Source organism: Strigops habroptila, chromosome 1 (assembly GCF_004027225.2).
Source record: "Strigops habroptila isolate Jane chromosome 1, bStrHab1.2.pri, whole genome shotgun sequence".
In the NCBI taxonomy this organism is placed as follows: domain Eukaryota; kingdom Metazoa; phylum Chordata; class Aves; order Psittaciformes; family Psittacidae; genus Strigops; species Strigops habroptila.
In genome coordinates, this window is record NC_044277.2 from 30,690,067 (window position 1) to 30,706,210 (window position 16,144).

A 16,144-nucleotide genomic window follows, 5' to 3' on the forward strand; every position below is an offset into this window, starting at 1 on the left:
CTTTTCTTGTCTCCATATGTAAATCTTCCAATGCTTATAAGAAGAAAGGAAATATTTAATTAACCATTGAATTCCTATGCTATCATGTCTACATGTGTAATAACCACAGTGGCCACAGCCCCTGACTGCATTTTTTCATCCAGTCTGGAATACAAGAACAACTGAAGTGTTCACATGTCCAATAGTATAAGGCATAGAATCACAGAAATGTTGATTACAAGGGATGTCTTGAGGTCACATAGTCAAACAGCTCAAAGTAGGACCACAACCAGTACTAGATTGTGTCAGCTTTGGCTTTGTCTAGACAAGTTTCAAAAAACCCCAAGGATGGAGATTCCATCACTCAGCTGCATAAACTATTCCAGTGGTGCATGACCCTCCTGGTAAAGCACTTTTTCTAATGTCTATGCTGAAGCTGAAGCCTGTGGCTCTTGCCTTTTGTTATACCAAATGCCACTATGAAGAAGAATTAGCTCCATCATCACTGTAGTTCACCTTCAAATTACACTGACTGCTATTAAAGATCTCTTTAGCCTTTCTTTCAGCAGGCTAAGCCACCTGTCATTGGAAATCATATGTTTCAGGTCTCTAACCATGTTGTACTCTTTACAGCTCTCTTTTGGACCCTTTCCAGTATTTTAGCAACTCTTCTTGAACTGTAAGGCTGATATGAACAAAATAATCCAGTTAGGGTTCCCTCAGTACGAAGTATAAAACAATAACTTCCTTTGATATTGGATTGCATCTATTCCCTTGATATTCCTCCTTCCTTCCTCCACACTTCTTCCAGTTTGGCCCAATTGCCTTATTTGTGATGACAGTATTCCATTCATAATCAGCTCGCAATCCACCATAACATCTCCTTTCATTAGAGCTGCTACTAAGTCAATTAGTTCCTAGGCTGTAGTGATGCACTTGGTTATTCTCTCTGAAGTGCAGGACTTTGCATTTCTTCTTTCAAACTTTATTAGTTTTCTGTTGGTCCAGCCCCTAAGTTTCTGAACATTTTTCTGTCCAGCATGTCACTTAACCTTCCCTTCCCAATTTAGCCTCATGCAAATTTGCTGAGGATCCATTCTATCTCATCATCCCAATCACTGATGAAAATAACTGAATAAGAAAGACTGCAGTATTGACTGGTTGTCATCTGGAAGCTGAGCCATTAATTACTATCCTCTGAGTCCAAATGCCTGCTTGTTTTTCAATCCATCTAACAGCCCATTCCTCCGACACATTAATCTCAGCTTATAAATAAAAACACAGTTGAAAAGGATGTTAACATTCTTGCTAAAGTTGTGTTATATTACATTACAGGCTCTCTCTGGCCCACATAACCCATCATTCCAACATAAAGGCAACCAGATTAGTCAACCATGATGCCCATGCTGATTTTTCAGGTGCAACAACTGCATGTGCATAACTCAACATTTGCAACCCTTCCTCATAACATAATTCTCAAAATCTAAGGTCACATATTATACTTGAAGATAACGTACCCAAAAAATATTAAGCCCCAGCAGCAATAAGAGCAGTATTTAAAGAAATGAGAGTTCTTGAAATGACCGTATGTACACTAACATAAATCTTGCACTTACAATTCTATAATTCCTTATGCCCAACATATAGATATGTAAAGTAACAGCATTTCTATTCCTGTTCATCTAAAAATGTACGTCTAGAAACATTAAAGAGATTTTAAAGAAAAAAGCAGTCAGAAAACATGTACTATTTGACCCAAAATCTCAAAGATTATCCTTTACAGATACGCAATTTCTCTTTCTTCTATTGATAGGCCAAATGTACATTTGCACTTTAGAAACCTCCAAGTAAATGCTCTATCAACCTAGCGGCATGATGTTGGAGCACTTAAAGCAGTCAGCAAATGTAGAACCATGTTGGTCCTCAGCAACCCAGAGTAATATTGCATTTGGTGATGGTATGACAGAAAATGAAGGAAAATTTTCCCAATAATGCCAGCAATATTGTCTGACATCTGGTGGATTATGGCGTTATGCCCTGATTTTATTAGGGGGATCCATTTCAGCAGTTTCATAGCAAAGCTCAATTCAGGCCACTATCTATTTGGACAGCCATTGAGTAGAAATGGCTAAATTTGGATAATCAACAGCACAGGAAATTTCCTGATGTCTGTGGATCTCTGAATATCAACAATGTTCTTGACTGAACATATGAAAGGCAAATGCATATTTCAGAGTTCTCAAGTTCAGGAAGGAAAACTGGAAGCTTAATTTAATTTGTTAATTTGTTATAGACAAAAGACAACTGTTAATTTAGCTGATAATTTAACTGTTACAGACATTTTGGCTATATTAGAAGAGAGATTCTCCCTCTGAAAAACAAAGGCAAGAAGGGTCATCCTTCCTATATTTGAATTTGCCCTCCTCAGCACCAGTAATGGGAAGAAGAAAGCAGCTTTCATAGTTAAAGGAAGAAATAAACAGGTACTTAATATTTTAAAATGAGACTCAATTTTAGTCCTAATTTTAAATCCCACTGGACCATAAGGTCTCTAAAGGCAGATAATTTTAAACTATTCCTCAAGAAATGTCTGAATTGCAGGATAAGAGAGCAGAAGCCTGAATAGTAGAAGAGTGGTAGATTAAAAGAGACCTTGAGTGGATCTTAAAAGAGTTGAGTTTAGAATGGACTCAACAGTTTAGGCCGATGACTCAAAATTGTGGGAACCTAAAAGGAAAAAAGGAAGAGCACACAAAGCTGTGAAGAGACTGAAAGAAACTTGTTTCTATTATTGTTAGCATAGAAGACTATGCTGTCATCTATCTTGTGCAGGAGTTGTACCTTTTAATTGTAGCTGTTGGCCAAGAGGTCAATTGAGCAACTGCATTTGGCAGAATGGAACATTTCTACAAGCAAAGAAGCTCTAATGATTATTGACTCTCCAGTCACTTCAACAAACCCTATGATCTGTAAAGACATATAACTTGAACACTCAACTTCACATGCTTCATGCTTCAAAAGAACGTTAGCCTTCTGAGGTGTGAGTGTGTAGAGTATTACTCTGTTAATCTGTTTATTGACCACTCATTTGGATAGGCATTAAGAGACATCTTTATATGTCAGTGTTTCTGGGTAATTATTGTTAACATGTTGTTGAAAACTAAAAAGCATAAAAGAAAGACTAAAATGAAAGACCTTGACATTATAATGAACTCTGCTGAGAACAACTGAATATATGAAAAAAACCACCCTATTTGGGAGACCAAGAGCTATAAAAGTTTTCACTATTTCAATGAGGTTTTTCCTGTATTTATTCTTTCACTTTTCTCTTTATTGTTTTATATTCTTTTTTTTTCCTTTTTTTTTTTTTTTTTTAATTCTGTATTGTTTTTTAGTCTTAATAGAAAGAATTTTGGTTAATTTTTACATCTTGACCATGAACTGGAAGATACGAAGTTTTAGCTTCTTGCATCCAAAATGGTTTGCTAACTATCTTCTCCTCTGAAATCAAAATACAGTCACCAAAAAAGACTCTTATGAGGTGTATAGTTATAAATACTCCAAAGGTTTAGAAATATAGGAATCATCAGTGGCTTCCACCACTAATAAAAGTAAGGTATATAAAGCAGCCTCCTTTCTTACACAAAACAGAAAGATGTCTACAGTGGCATGACATCCCGAACATACCATCAATGAGTAATGCAAAAATTAAGGCAGTTTAATAATCTTTAGTGATGGGATGGAAATTTAAAATCAACAGCTAAAAAAGCTACAACAGAAAAAATAACTGCAATTGAAAAAGAACTTTGGCTGCTCCTGAATTTTCTTGCCCTAAGAGCAGAGCAGACCCTCTCCCACCCTGCAAATGAAAAGATCAAGGTCTTAGCTGAGGATAAAAATATTTTATTGGCTAGCTTTCAAAGTTACACTCTTTATACACATTGCATTAGCCTAAAATGAGCTTAAGATGTCTGTATTTTATGCTGGTCTCTAGAAGTTGGAAAAAATATCAGGCACTGAACTGATATCATATACAATCAACAAAGAAATAGCATAGCTTGGGGTATGCCCATTTACTGAAGGCAGATGAGCTTCTTGCACATGACAGTGAATAAAACAGGTGGCAAAACTAAGCTCTAAAGAGAAGTACATTAAATACATTGTCTGTTTGTTCCTAGGTATATTCTGGGATTCCTCAAAAAAAAAAAAAAAAAAACCAAAAAAGCACCTGAAATAATTTAACTTAGCCTTTTTTTTCTTATCAGAACCTAATAATACAATTCACCAGAACATAACAACCCATGGATGACACCAATTTTTTCTGGTTTTCTAACAGCTCTAAATATGGAAAACCCAAAGACTATCCGCCATCCATGCAATTCCCACTGCATGCATGACACAACTAAATTGAAAGACTGAAAAGTTATTAAGTATTCTTTCTCAATACACTTTCATAAAAGAGATACTGTACAAGACCAGACAATGGTAAGCAAAATTACTAATGATCAGAAATATTGGTATTTTTTAAATTAATGACTGTCATCAGCTTCCAGTCTTTCAGGGAGGCTGTTTTCTTGATCCAGTGAATGTCTTTCAATCTGTCTTCACCTCCTTACCAGCTATTTTCTACTATCTCAACACAAACTGAGAGTAGAAGTGTAATCTCTGACTGGTGTAGTTAACTTCTGCAGTTAGCATAATTAAGCTCTTCCTTGTGTCTTCTTAAGACACAGAATGAGAATGAGGAGTTTAGAGAAAACTGAACAAAATGAACTTTACAAAATCACATAGTTACACCTCATTACAAATGCAGACAACTCCAGAAGGAAACTGGTCATCTTAACACAGAGAAGCAGAATTCACATCTGTCACACAGCTTCATCTTCTTGAGCATGTAATTAATCCCTTTATGTCTTTCTTCCTTCTCAATAAATACCTGACAAAATTTGCCTAGATCTCTTGTGTAACAATATCCATGAATACCTGGAAATTACTCAGATAAAATAAGAAATTTATAATCTGGTTTTTTTGCAAATATGGTGCACAGTTCTGAGTCATCACAGTAAGATTTCTGTAACAGTAGAATTTCCCAGAAGTTCTCATCAGTGCAGAATTTTCTATTCCTTTTCTAGTACAGTCCATAGAATTTGAAAGATTAAGTGTGATTAAGCTTGTTAGAAAAAACTTCTTGAAGACAAACAGATGAAGACAGGAATTCCTGCTCCATTTGAAAGCCTCAGAGAAACCATGAATTTAATTCTTCATTCTTACCTAAGAAGCCGACAAAAGACTTCTGATTTCTTCAGGTTTCTTGGTTGCCTTGTTTAAAACAGAAAAAAAAAAAAAGTTATGTTATATATTTCACAATATAAGTTGACTGACTCAGAAAAACTGCATTCTCCAAAACACCTTGCCAGTTTAGGTCTGATGCTATAACTGTTAGCAAAGGGAGAACTCCAGGGACTGGGATTTGAATGCTTATATGATACTATTAAATGAAGCTGTTGTGCTTGAGAAGCCTCTGCCTGAATGCAATTCATTTTACAACATCATCTGGGGACAAAGTATAGTTTAAGATGTAAACTGAAATGGCATCTTCTGGTAACACAGAAATATCCCTCAGGTGACTTGAAGAACAAAATGAAGCTGAAAACTGGACCAGTATAAAACAATTATCATTTTGGTTTTGGTAGGAGTAGTCTTACAAATGTTTCTTAGGCCAAAAGTCATTCTGTGTATGGGAGCGTAGTAAGCATGTCATTGGGGTTAATCATGTCTGAACTGCTTATGGACACAATGCCACCAATGTAATTCAAATAAACCATTTCAGAGAAAAAGAAAACAGCCAAAGTATATGAGACATGTACGCTAGTTCAGCCTCTACTGTTCTTTAATACATTTTTATTTCTTGCATTTTGCTGCTAATAGGAGTGAATACCAAAATACAAACCACTTTAACTAACATGAGATGAAATAGGACTCAGTTTACATATTCGTTTCAATATTTGTAACTGGACCTGTCTACAAAATAGATACTGATCTATTACTGATTAACTATAAACTTAAAAAGAATTTTGTTGATAAGCCAGGAAAACATGAAAAATGAATTAATAACAATAAGTTATCAGTATCAATATTAATAGCATAAAACCTAAGGATAAATGAGCAGAAGTCAAAAGAATAAGACAAAAATGAGGAAGAAAATAAGAAAAAGTGAGGATTTCTGTACTTTCTTATAAAAGTAAGATTTTTTTTTTGTAGCAGGCAAAGGCAAAATCCACAAAAATAGAGAAAGCCCACAATGAAACCGACTAAATAAAACCTTTAAAACTTCAATTCTACTACATCAAGTGATTTTGAGCTCTGCTTTTGATGAACTTTTCAATGACTGTTTTTCCTCATTTTTATGAACGAATACAAGGGGAATTGTCAATGTGAATATAAAGGTGAGCACTAAGGGCAACCAAATCATTTGGTGGAGAAATAATGTGATGAAAAGCAAGGTCACCTGGAGTGCAAAGTAAGTAGTAATAAAACAAGAGGTAGAAGGCAAAGCTAGAAAAAGAACTGGCACCCACAAAATATATCGAAGACAGATATGTAAACAGAGAGTTTGAGGGGGGAAGAATTAAAAGATATACCTACGGAAAACTGACATTTAGGGTGAGAAGGTGTGGAGAAGTTGGACAAAGAAGGGATACAAAGGAGACAGAAAGTGACAGCAGAAAAGGTACTTGAGTGGGCACATAATGTATTGCAGTCATTCAAGGGTCTATGTAAAGCTCCATTTTCTTAGGTTACAGTTTGCTTCCTTCCTCCTTGCATTCTAAAGTCATCTTTACATCCATGCTTGACAAACAAACTCCTCCCTATAGCTATTTTACGATCTCCTCCACCTTCTAAATTTATGGCTTCAGCTGCTTCCATCTGGTTTGCTTTTCAGCAAATTATGCTTTTATCTTGAAGACAGAAACTCTCTATCTTTGCAAAGTCAACTGCACAGAGTACTCTAAGCAAGATTAGGTACTTGCATGTTGCTTATTCATTACCTGATTCAGCTCCTGCAGCCAAGCACTAAGGTGGAGGGACTGTTTCCATCACATTACTGTTATTATGTCACATGACCAGGTTGTGGTAACAGAGGAGAGTTGAAAGGATACAGGCTCCTTCACCTACCTACTAAATCTGTGCCAGCAAAACAATACATTTCTACTCTATGCGTAGGTAAGAGTCATCTTTGGAAATGCAAAATCTACATTTAAGTAGACTCTGAGTTTATATTTAGATTTACATCTTTTTCTAGAACTTTGTCTTCTTGACTTAAGCAACACTCTTCCCCCAAAGTATGCAATTAATTTATGTATTTGAATAATTTATTGTACAAATTAATTTAGTTATAGTCAGGCTTTTTCTATTAAAAATATTTCGGAGGCTTAATCTTTCAGGTATTTTAAATTGCATGAAGTTAATACTTCACATATAGGCCATCAGTGTGTATGAATATACTATAAATTCATTAATATCTAAAACAAATATTTCTTTATACAGTACAAATAAACTGAATCAGTGCTGCTCAATTATTTTCTTTATAGCCTTAAGAATTACAAAGCACATGCTATTTATAAAATTACTTTTTGCAGAATTCAATGTTCATGTCTTTCTGTATTTTAAAATACAATTCTTTCAAAAAACTTGGTTAGCTGCATCACTGAAACATGAGTTTGGCAGCAGTGCTGGTGTCACAGAGATTATATGCTTGGACTTCAAGGAGGTCAGTGAGATGACTGAAGAGCTCACTGTACAATAGCCTTCACTAGCTAATCCATAATGCAGCACTGTCAAATTATGAACGTGCACCTGCAGTTTTCCAAATGAGAGAATTCAAAATAAGAAACTCCATCTGGACTTTTTTTTTTTTTTTTAATGAATAGTGCCTTCCTTATAATGAAGATAACAATGACATTCACAATTAAAGACCCTTATGGTAAGTATTAGACACTGTTATAGAATGTAACATCTATCCACTAAATATATCTATAAAGTGCATACACACGTATCCAAAAATACTTATTCAGAGGTCTTCGCCAAAACTTTGGAAGCTGTATGATGCATTACTGTTACATGAACTAGCAGTGCCAATTCAGCAGATTTGTAGTAAAAAACCTGCAATCAGAAAAAACCACATAGATCACAAAAAGACAGAAGAATTATGAGTGACAAAATGCCGTCAGAGAACGGACACATCCCAAAAGTTTTACTTAACAGCTTATGAAAACATTTTGAATATTTGAGGTTATTACTTACACTAAACTTATACTCAAGTTTCATCTTCCCCTAAATACAGGTGATGCATTCGTACTTTAAATATATTACTATTACATGGCTGCAACCATTTTCCTGTGTGCAATGATATATATGTAACTTGAGACTCAGGAGATCTGCTGTATCTGTAGCACTTATAATATGTTGCATGTGATCCTTAGTGTAAAAGATTCTTCTTTCTCTTCCCTTTCTCTCTCCACATGGGCATGAATTCTAGTTATATAGCTGTAAGAAGAGGAAGTAAGGATTACCTCCAGTTTAAAATGCCTTTTTTTTTTTGTTCACTTATGTTTTTACATTTGTTGCTTGCTTTGATTTGTGCTTGTATTTTCTCTTCTGTTGAACAAAGGTTACTGCCTGTTGCTGTGTTTTGTTTCTTTTCCACCAGCACATAGTTTGCACGTGCTTAAGTAGTAAATACTATAACATTATCAAAAAGAGTGTTACTTAGAAAAATCCCTCCACATTTAGTTAGTAATTTAGATGGTGAATATACCCCTACTACCTAGATGCTATTTACAGTTTCAAAGTTGTTATGGTTTAATCCCAGCTGGCAACTAAGCACCACACAGCAATTCAATCACTCCCCCCTGGTGGGATGAGGGAGAAAACACGAAGAGTGAAAGTGAGAAAACTTGCAGGTTGAGATAAAGATAGTTTGATAAATAAAGCAAAAGACACCCACGTAAGAAAAGCAAAACAATAAATTTATTCACTATTTCCCATCAGCAGGCCGGTGTTCAGGATCTCCAGGAAAGCAGAGCTCTATCATGCATAATGGTTACTTGGGAAGACACACTGTGACTCCAAACATCCCCCCCTTCCTCCTTCTTCCCCCAGCTTTACATGTTAAGCATGATGTCATATGATGTGGGATATCCCTTGCGTCAGCTGTCCCGGCTGTGTCCACTCCTAACTCCTTGTGCATGCCCAGCCTGATCGCTGGTGCGGTAATTTGAGGATCAGAAAAGGCCTTGACTCTGCATAAGCCTTGCTCATCAGTAATGAAAACATCCCCGAGTTATCAACACTGTTTTCAGCACAAATCCAAAACATAGCCCCACACTAGTTACTGTGAAGAAAATTAACTCTTCCCCAGCAAAAACCAGCACAAAAGTATAACTGGACAAAAGCAATCCACAAAAGGATAGTTTGTCAGATAAAAACATCAGAGCTTCCACCAGGAAATACATTGACAGTCAAACTGAAGTAAACAATAAGACATTCTAAAAACTAAATTAAAGATATATTCTTCTCATACTCTTTAGAGGATAGTCAAATTCTAGAAATGGTAGAAAAGGAAGATAAATTCCTTCAAGAAGATAAATTCCTTCAATGCCTGAGTTCCCTTATGGAACACGAGACCAATGTGTATTTTAACAGCCTCACAAATGTTTAATGGTTGAGAATCATTTTATAAAAACAGGTATAGTTATGAACGTTATCATTTGTATTTTGGATTGCTTCCAAACACAAAAAGAGAATCTATAGGTAATAATCTATAGGTAATAATAATCACTACTGCCAAATATTTTTGGTGCAAAGTGAACATCTCCTTCCAACACATGAGGCTTCACCATCATATATTATTCTAAATGATGCAGTGGCCAAAAAAAAAAAAAACAAAACCCCACTTAAAATCATTTAAATCTTATCTACTTTGTGTTGCCACCTTTTCAGTTTATTACAGATATCTAAATTGCTTATTTAGACAACTGCTGTATAAAGAGGAAAACAAAAGTGCTCAGTGACTGTGATGTTCTTTTAGCATTATAGTTCATCTGACCTCTAATACTTTTTCATAATTTTAAGTGAAGGAGAGTGGAATCAAAATGCAAAATCTCACTTACAAAGTATACTAAAATTTTACTGTTGATTTAATACATACAAATGCATTTTGCCATACTTGGTTCTTCAGTTGGAAGCGTGACATCTGAATCAAAATCAGCATGAATTCAAATAATATTTTACTGCTGTGGTCCACAATAATTATAAAACTTTTTTTTTTTTCTCAATCTTGTCTCAATTAGATGGATTATTTAAGTATCTTGAGAAGGTGGTGTTCAAGGAAATAAAGACAGGCGAAAAATTCTGTTATATACTGAATGGAGAAATTATAGTATCTCCAAAAGATTTTCAGGACCTACTTAGATGATCAAAGTAGATGCCTAATACCTTCAGTAACCAAAGGAACCTGAAAACTGAGACAAAATTTTAAAATTTTGATATTTGAGAACATTAAAACATGTCATAACTTTCTGAAAGTTCACTATGCCTACTGTATCAGGCTCATTTTCTCTGGCAAATTTTTAATTTTCTATCTAAAAACATATTACAAATTTCTCTTTTATTTAATCTTAGGTAAACAACAGATCTAACCTATGTATTTATGACTACTAAAGGGATTTCTACATTTTACACATTCATTCCTATTGTAGTTGTGATATAATACTAATGCCATCAAGCCTATGTTTTTCTGATCATGAAATATAACTCCATTTATTTTATCAGTTGCCAATGGCCACAAGATAGATAAAAATCTGGCATTTCTTAGTCTGTGTATTTTTAGCTACTGGTTTTTAAATTCCTATGCACCATTTAAAATCTAATAACGCTTGCCAGTCATTTGGTAATCTGAAAACAGTCCCAGTAATAACATCATCATGTGGCTGTCAAACAATTGGCAGTCTAACTGGCTCTCCCTTTATGATGTGAACTGTGTGTGATGTGTCCCACAAACAAATGGAAGAGTTTTCACTAGTGAGTACATTCCCTACAATTTTCAATGTTTGCTCCTATAACATTCCAGGAGAGCTGGAAAATCCACTCCAGGATCATTTGCCATTTCTCTGTGCACAGCAACAACGCCTTCTTTGATTTCTGCCACTTTACAGAGCTAAGTAGTGGCTCTAGCAGCCTGCCACTAACAATCAGCTGAATAGAAGTGCTCTGACATGATGCTCAGTTGGGACCACCATTCACAGCAGCATACTCAACTTCAGCTAAGCCTGATACCTTAAAGTACTTATTTAGCTACTTTTAATAAAGAACAGAAGATAAGAAGTCTTTTATTTCCTGCCAAGAGGCATGCTGGGTCTAGTGATGAAGGGTGGAAGCAGGTTAGGTTCAAGAATTTCACCTTCCCGGTGTGATGTCTTATCAAGATGTCCACAGCATCTCCATGATTTGGCTCACTAACTCAATTAATAGTCCTTAGACAAACGTTTTCAGTTCTGAATTATTTCCTTAGCAGAGGTAGATCTTGTTTGAATCTTTTTACACACGCATATTCACTTCTGTATTTTGTTGTTATGGTAAGATTAACAAACTAATCTCTTAAGAATCTTTTCAGAAAGTCTGCACCTGCTAATTATTAAAAAGAGAAAAAAGCAAAAATAAGGGGCAAAAAAAAAAAAAACCAAAGAAAATCCAGTGAACCCTGATATTCTGCAATTAAAAGCAGGCAACAACAAGCTTCCAATTTTTATTTTTTTTTTTTCTTTTTAATGAAGAAATAGACACAGTGTTAGGTGATATATCCTCTGTTAGAGATCCATCATAATCATCGACACTTCAGGGATTTATTAAGAACACTGCTCTAAACTTTTCTCAGTTTGGTATATATTTCACGTATAAAATAAGAAGATTTAAACTATGTTCAAGTTTTGATATATCACCACCCAGTGAACTTGAATATGTTGGAAAAAACCCACTTTATTGCTACACTGTTTTAATACATAGTTGTATTCATTATGTTAAAAGGTACAGGTAAAAGTATCTCCCTCTTTTATTGTCCATATTTTGAATGGTACTTTTTCTGCAGATTCAACAATAGCAGCCTGTTTCAAATTAATATTGTTTATATGCTGTATGTGAGAGTTCAAGCACTGCTTTAAATTCATAGAGTTCTTCACAAAAATGAGATTAGCAGTTTCAGCACTGCAATGTAACAGTATTATGAAATTATTATAGAAATCCATAACGCTTTCATTTCCAGAACTAATTGGATGGTAAGATCTTGTTTATAAAGATATTAAGCAAATGCATTATTCACATTTTGTAATGATTTTCAAGATATAGGACATTTTTTTAATTATCACATGGAAGTGGTGTAATAAATGAGTGTAATTTTTATTAACAGGAGTTAATTTACATAAAACAAATGCTCATTGAATTATTGAGTATGATAATATCTACATGTCTAGTCCTGTTTGTCATATTTTGTGCCTTTTGGTGACACCAGAATTACAACAACCTGATTTATGCACTAAATTTAATACTTAATATGACAACATACCAATAGGTATGCCTTATAATGTATAATTTAAACATGATTGCTATATATTTCACCCATATTTTCTTGGCTTTACAAAGATTTCTCATGCATCTAGAAATCTCGATTGTAACGCAGGTTGCCAGCTATGAATGTCTGTTTGAATTAATGAACATTTTTATAAAAATACTCTGACTATGAATGTTTTAAAAACCTTGTCATAACATTCACCAGACTTACACATGACAGCTAGCATGTGTTACTGCATTTTCATCTTAAATATTTGATGACTGCCTCTTTAAATCCAAGATTCATAACCCAAAGGGTTTCATTTTCTTACAGCATATGTAATTCAAGAGACATTTATTAGTATAGTTCTCATTTTATGCATCAACAAAATATTTTTCAGAGAACCATTAGATGAACTCCCTGCTTTTCAGATTTTTTTCTGAACATTTTAATTATAATTGTATGTTTTCTTTGACAACATTTGTACACAGACTATTTGCAATGCTCCCTGCTTCCCTATCTCCAGCCCCATTGCAACTGAAAGAATAATTCTGCAATATACAATAAGAGTCAGAAAATATGAAAAGCATCAACTAGAATCTTATACATTAGATTAAATATCTGAAAATCTTTAGTAAGCTTTTTTTAACGTCTGAATATACCCAAAGAAACATTACTGTATACAATCATAATTCATAAAAATTTGCTAAACACAGATGTTCATCTAATGCTGTTAAACTACTACTACTGAAGCATAAAATGAAGATTTCTGTATTCATTATTGACCACATATATAAAAAATCAGCAATGAAAAAATACCAAATATTAAAATGTATATAATTATTTAAGAAGTAGATCAACAAACCATTGCTGGTGCAATATATTACTATGTTAGCACTGAAGGTTGTCCACTGACAGGTCACTCTCACTTGACCTTGTATGCACAGAAAGGTAGTTCACCATGGTAACCTTGGTCTTGCGGTTTTCCATACAGTAAATCATTTCAGCCCTCTTCATGTAATTCTTTTATTGGCTGTGCAATTGAAATGTCATGCTTCACGAACAGAGAAGCTAGTAATTTCTTATGGGTGATTAAACTACCTCCGTAATGTACGAGCATGGATGGAACTGTATGCAACAGACTTAAGCATACACTTCATTTTTTAAAATTCTTGATATTTTTTCAGATGCTGAAAAGGAACTTTGATTGGAGAATAAAAAACAACTCTTTTTCATAAATGCATTCTAAACAAATAACAAACAGTATCCCTTTTAGACTACCCTCAGGAGCAAAAGGGATACAGCAGCCTAGAAAAAAAAAATAATATTTTTTAAATTAATACCTGATTTTTAATCATACTGAAAAATTCCACAATTCGAGCTAGTTTATAAAGATCCAAAAGCAGGAGATGACATTCTTATTTTAATTGTATTAATATATAAAGGTGAGATATCATAGAAAATAATCAGAAAAAAAGGAAGGTAAGCAGAATCCTACAGCTATTATTTTATTTTAGTATTTATATTCATTGTAGTCTTGATATAGAATTGGACAAATAAGCCTGATGCTTTCTTTGGAGAATTGCTCCTTTGAATTCAAACTATAATCTAACAGCAGAAAACAAATGGGCTTTTTAAACGATAAGGATTTGCTCAGAGGAACTTTACATCTTCTTTTATAAAATGGCACACTTCCTTGTATAACTGTAATATAAAACACTTGCTGTAGTCTATTTGCATGAAGTTCATAATAGGGTTTTTTGTCTTTTGTTTTTTGTCTTTTTCTGCTTTTGCATTCGCCAGGTTGACACAAGTCTGAATGACAGACATATACAAGTCTATGGGTATGCACTACACAAACTGATACAACTTGCAAAGATATTAGCAGAAAGAATTTGATACCACCATTCTTACATTCTTTTCTAAAAAAAAAAAAACCACTAACCAAACAAAAAAACCCCACCCTACCACCATGCTTTTTATACAGTGAAAATATCTTATGGTTTTCATAACTTAATTAACAATAAATTATGATAATCCTGACTTTTATTTCCCAGTTATACTCATTCCTGCACACAATGAAAATAATATTAATCAGAGATTTATTAAAAATTAAAGTAAATAACTGACAACTGAAAAGGCAGTGAAAAATCAAGAAACCATTTGACTGCTGAGTTCTGGAATAAACGTAATAATTTAACCACCTCTAATCATTGCATCAACAAAAGAATGTGGAACAAGCTTATCAAGGAAAGGGTGGAAGGAACTAACAGATGCTAGAAAATTCTTCTTTAGTGTTTTTATAAGGTCACAGAAACCAGTTTCTGTTGAGCTTAAGAACCCAGATCTGCTATCAGGGGATCTATTTGTAAAGGTATAAAAGTGGTAATATAGAAGACTCAAACCCCATTCAGTTGGATTAATGACCTCATGATGAGAATGGCAGCTGCTAGTCAGAAACCTGAAAACAGACCCAGTTCACATTGTGAATTTTTTGACTACTTCCTACAGGCTAATTAATGTCTTATTTATGGTAAATATATCAATGCAGAAAGATAGTTGCCTATATGCCTAAGGAAAAAATTTCCCCTAAGCAGTAGCATAATTATTATGCAGTGAAAGACCTCAAAAATATGAAAGAGCACATAGAAAACATACAAAATGCTTCTAATGCCTCTTAGCCCTTCAGTTACAAGTGATATAAACTCAAGGTTGCCATTTCCTTTGTAAAGTGTAGTAATGGAAGAAATCTGATGTTCTGTCTTTCTATACAGGGCAGGTATCTCATGCAGTGTCTGAGTATTGGCCCAAGTCCCATTTCATTTTAGAAAAAAATCTCAGATTATTTTTGAGGTGGGGAGAGAACAAACACCTTCTCAAATGAACACTACCTCCTGTTTTACTCAGCCAAAAAAAGCCCAGAGAACGGATTTCATTTGGGGTAATTTTATCTTATTTTTCTTCTGCTCCATTGTGGAACATTGCTGGGATTCACTTATGGCTGAGAAAATTTCCAGTGTTAACTACAAATCTTTAGCATGAAAATGCAAGCTACATGAAGATAGGCACAATTAAAAAAAATCACAAAGAAGGATTCTTCTCATTCACCTGCTCGTCACTTTCTGTATTTTCCTTTGCCTATCCAGTAAGTCAGACTACATTTTTCACAGCTCTTAAACAGAAGAAGGATTTCTTTTAGACCATGTTCTTCTAGGTACCTTTTAAGAAAATCTCTATATTCTGATTGGTTCCACAGATTTCCTATGAATTTAAAAATAACATCTAAACCAGTGATAATATTGCTGTAACTGTGATATCATTTAAACACACAAACAAAAAGCTTCTTTACAGCCATAAATAGCAAAGAAAACCTAAAGGAAATACTTGTAGCAAATCAACTAGTATGGTCTTACAAGGGAAATTGTGGGGAATATGGTATTGGTGGGAAATAAAAGATCAAATATTTTAGATATATAATGTTCAGAAAAATAAAGACCAAGGATTCTATAATGACTAGAAGTACAGATATCAGGGCTGTAGGTGCTTGCTATTTGCTAGACT

General features: G+C 34.2%; 1 long non-coding RNA gene across 2 annotated transcripts in view; it reads right to left on the reverse strand.

The window, feature by feature from the left end:
- The window catches only part of LOC115607841, a 36,717-nt gene extending 31,419 nt beyond the window's left edge, over positions 1-5,298 (reverse strand). For both annotated transcript variants that reach the window (XR_003991361.1, XR_003991360.1), the window contains exon 1: positions 5,251-5,298. This is a non-coding gene — a long non-coding RNA (uncharacterized LOC115607841). The remainder of the gene's footprint in view (positions 1-5,250) is intronic.
- Positions 5,299-16,144: the final 10,846 nt, after the last annotated feature.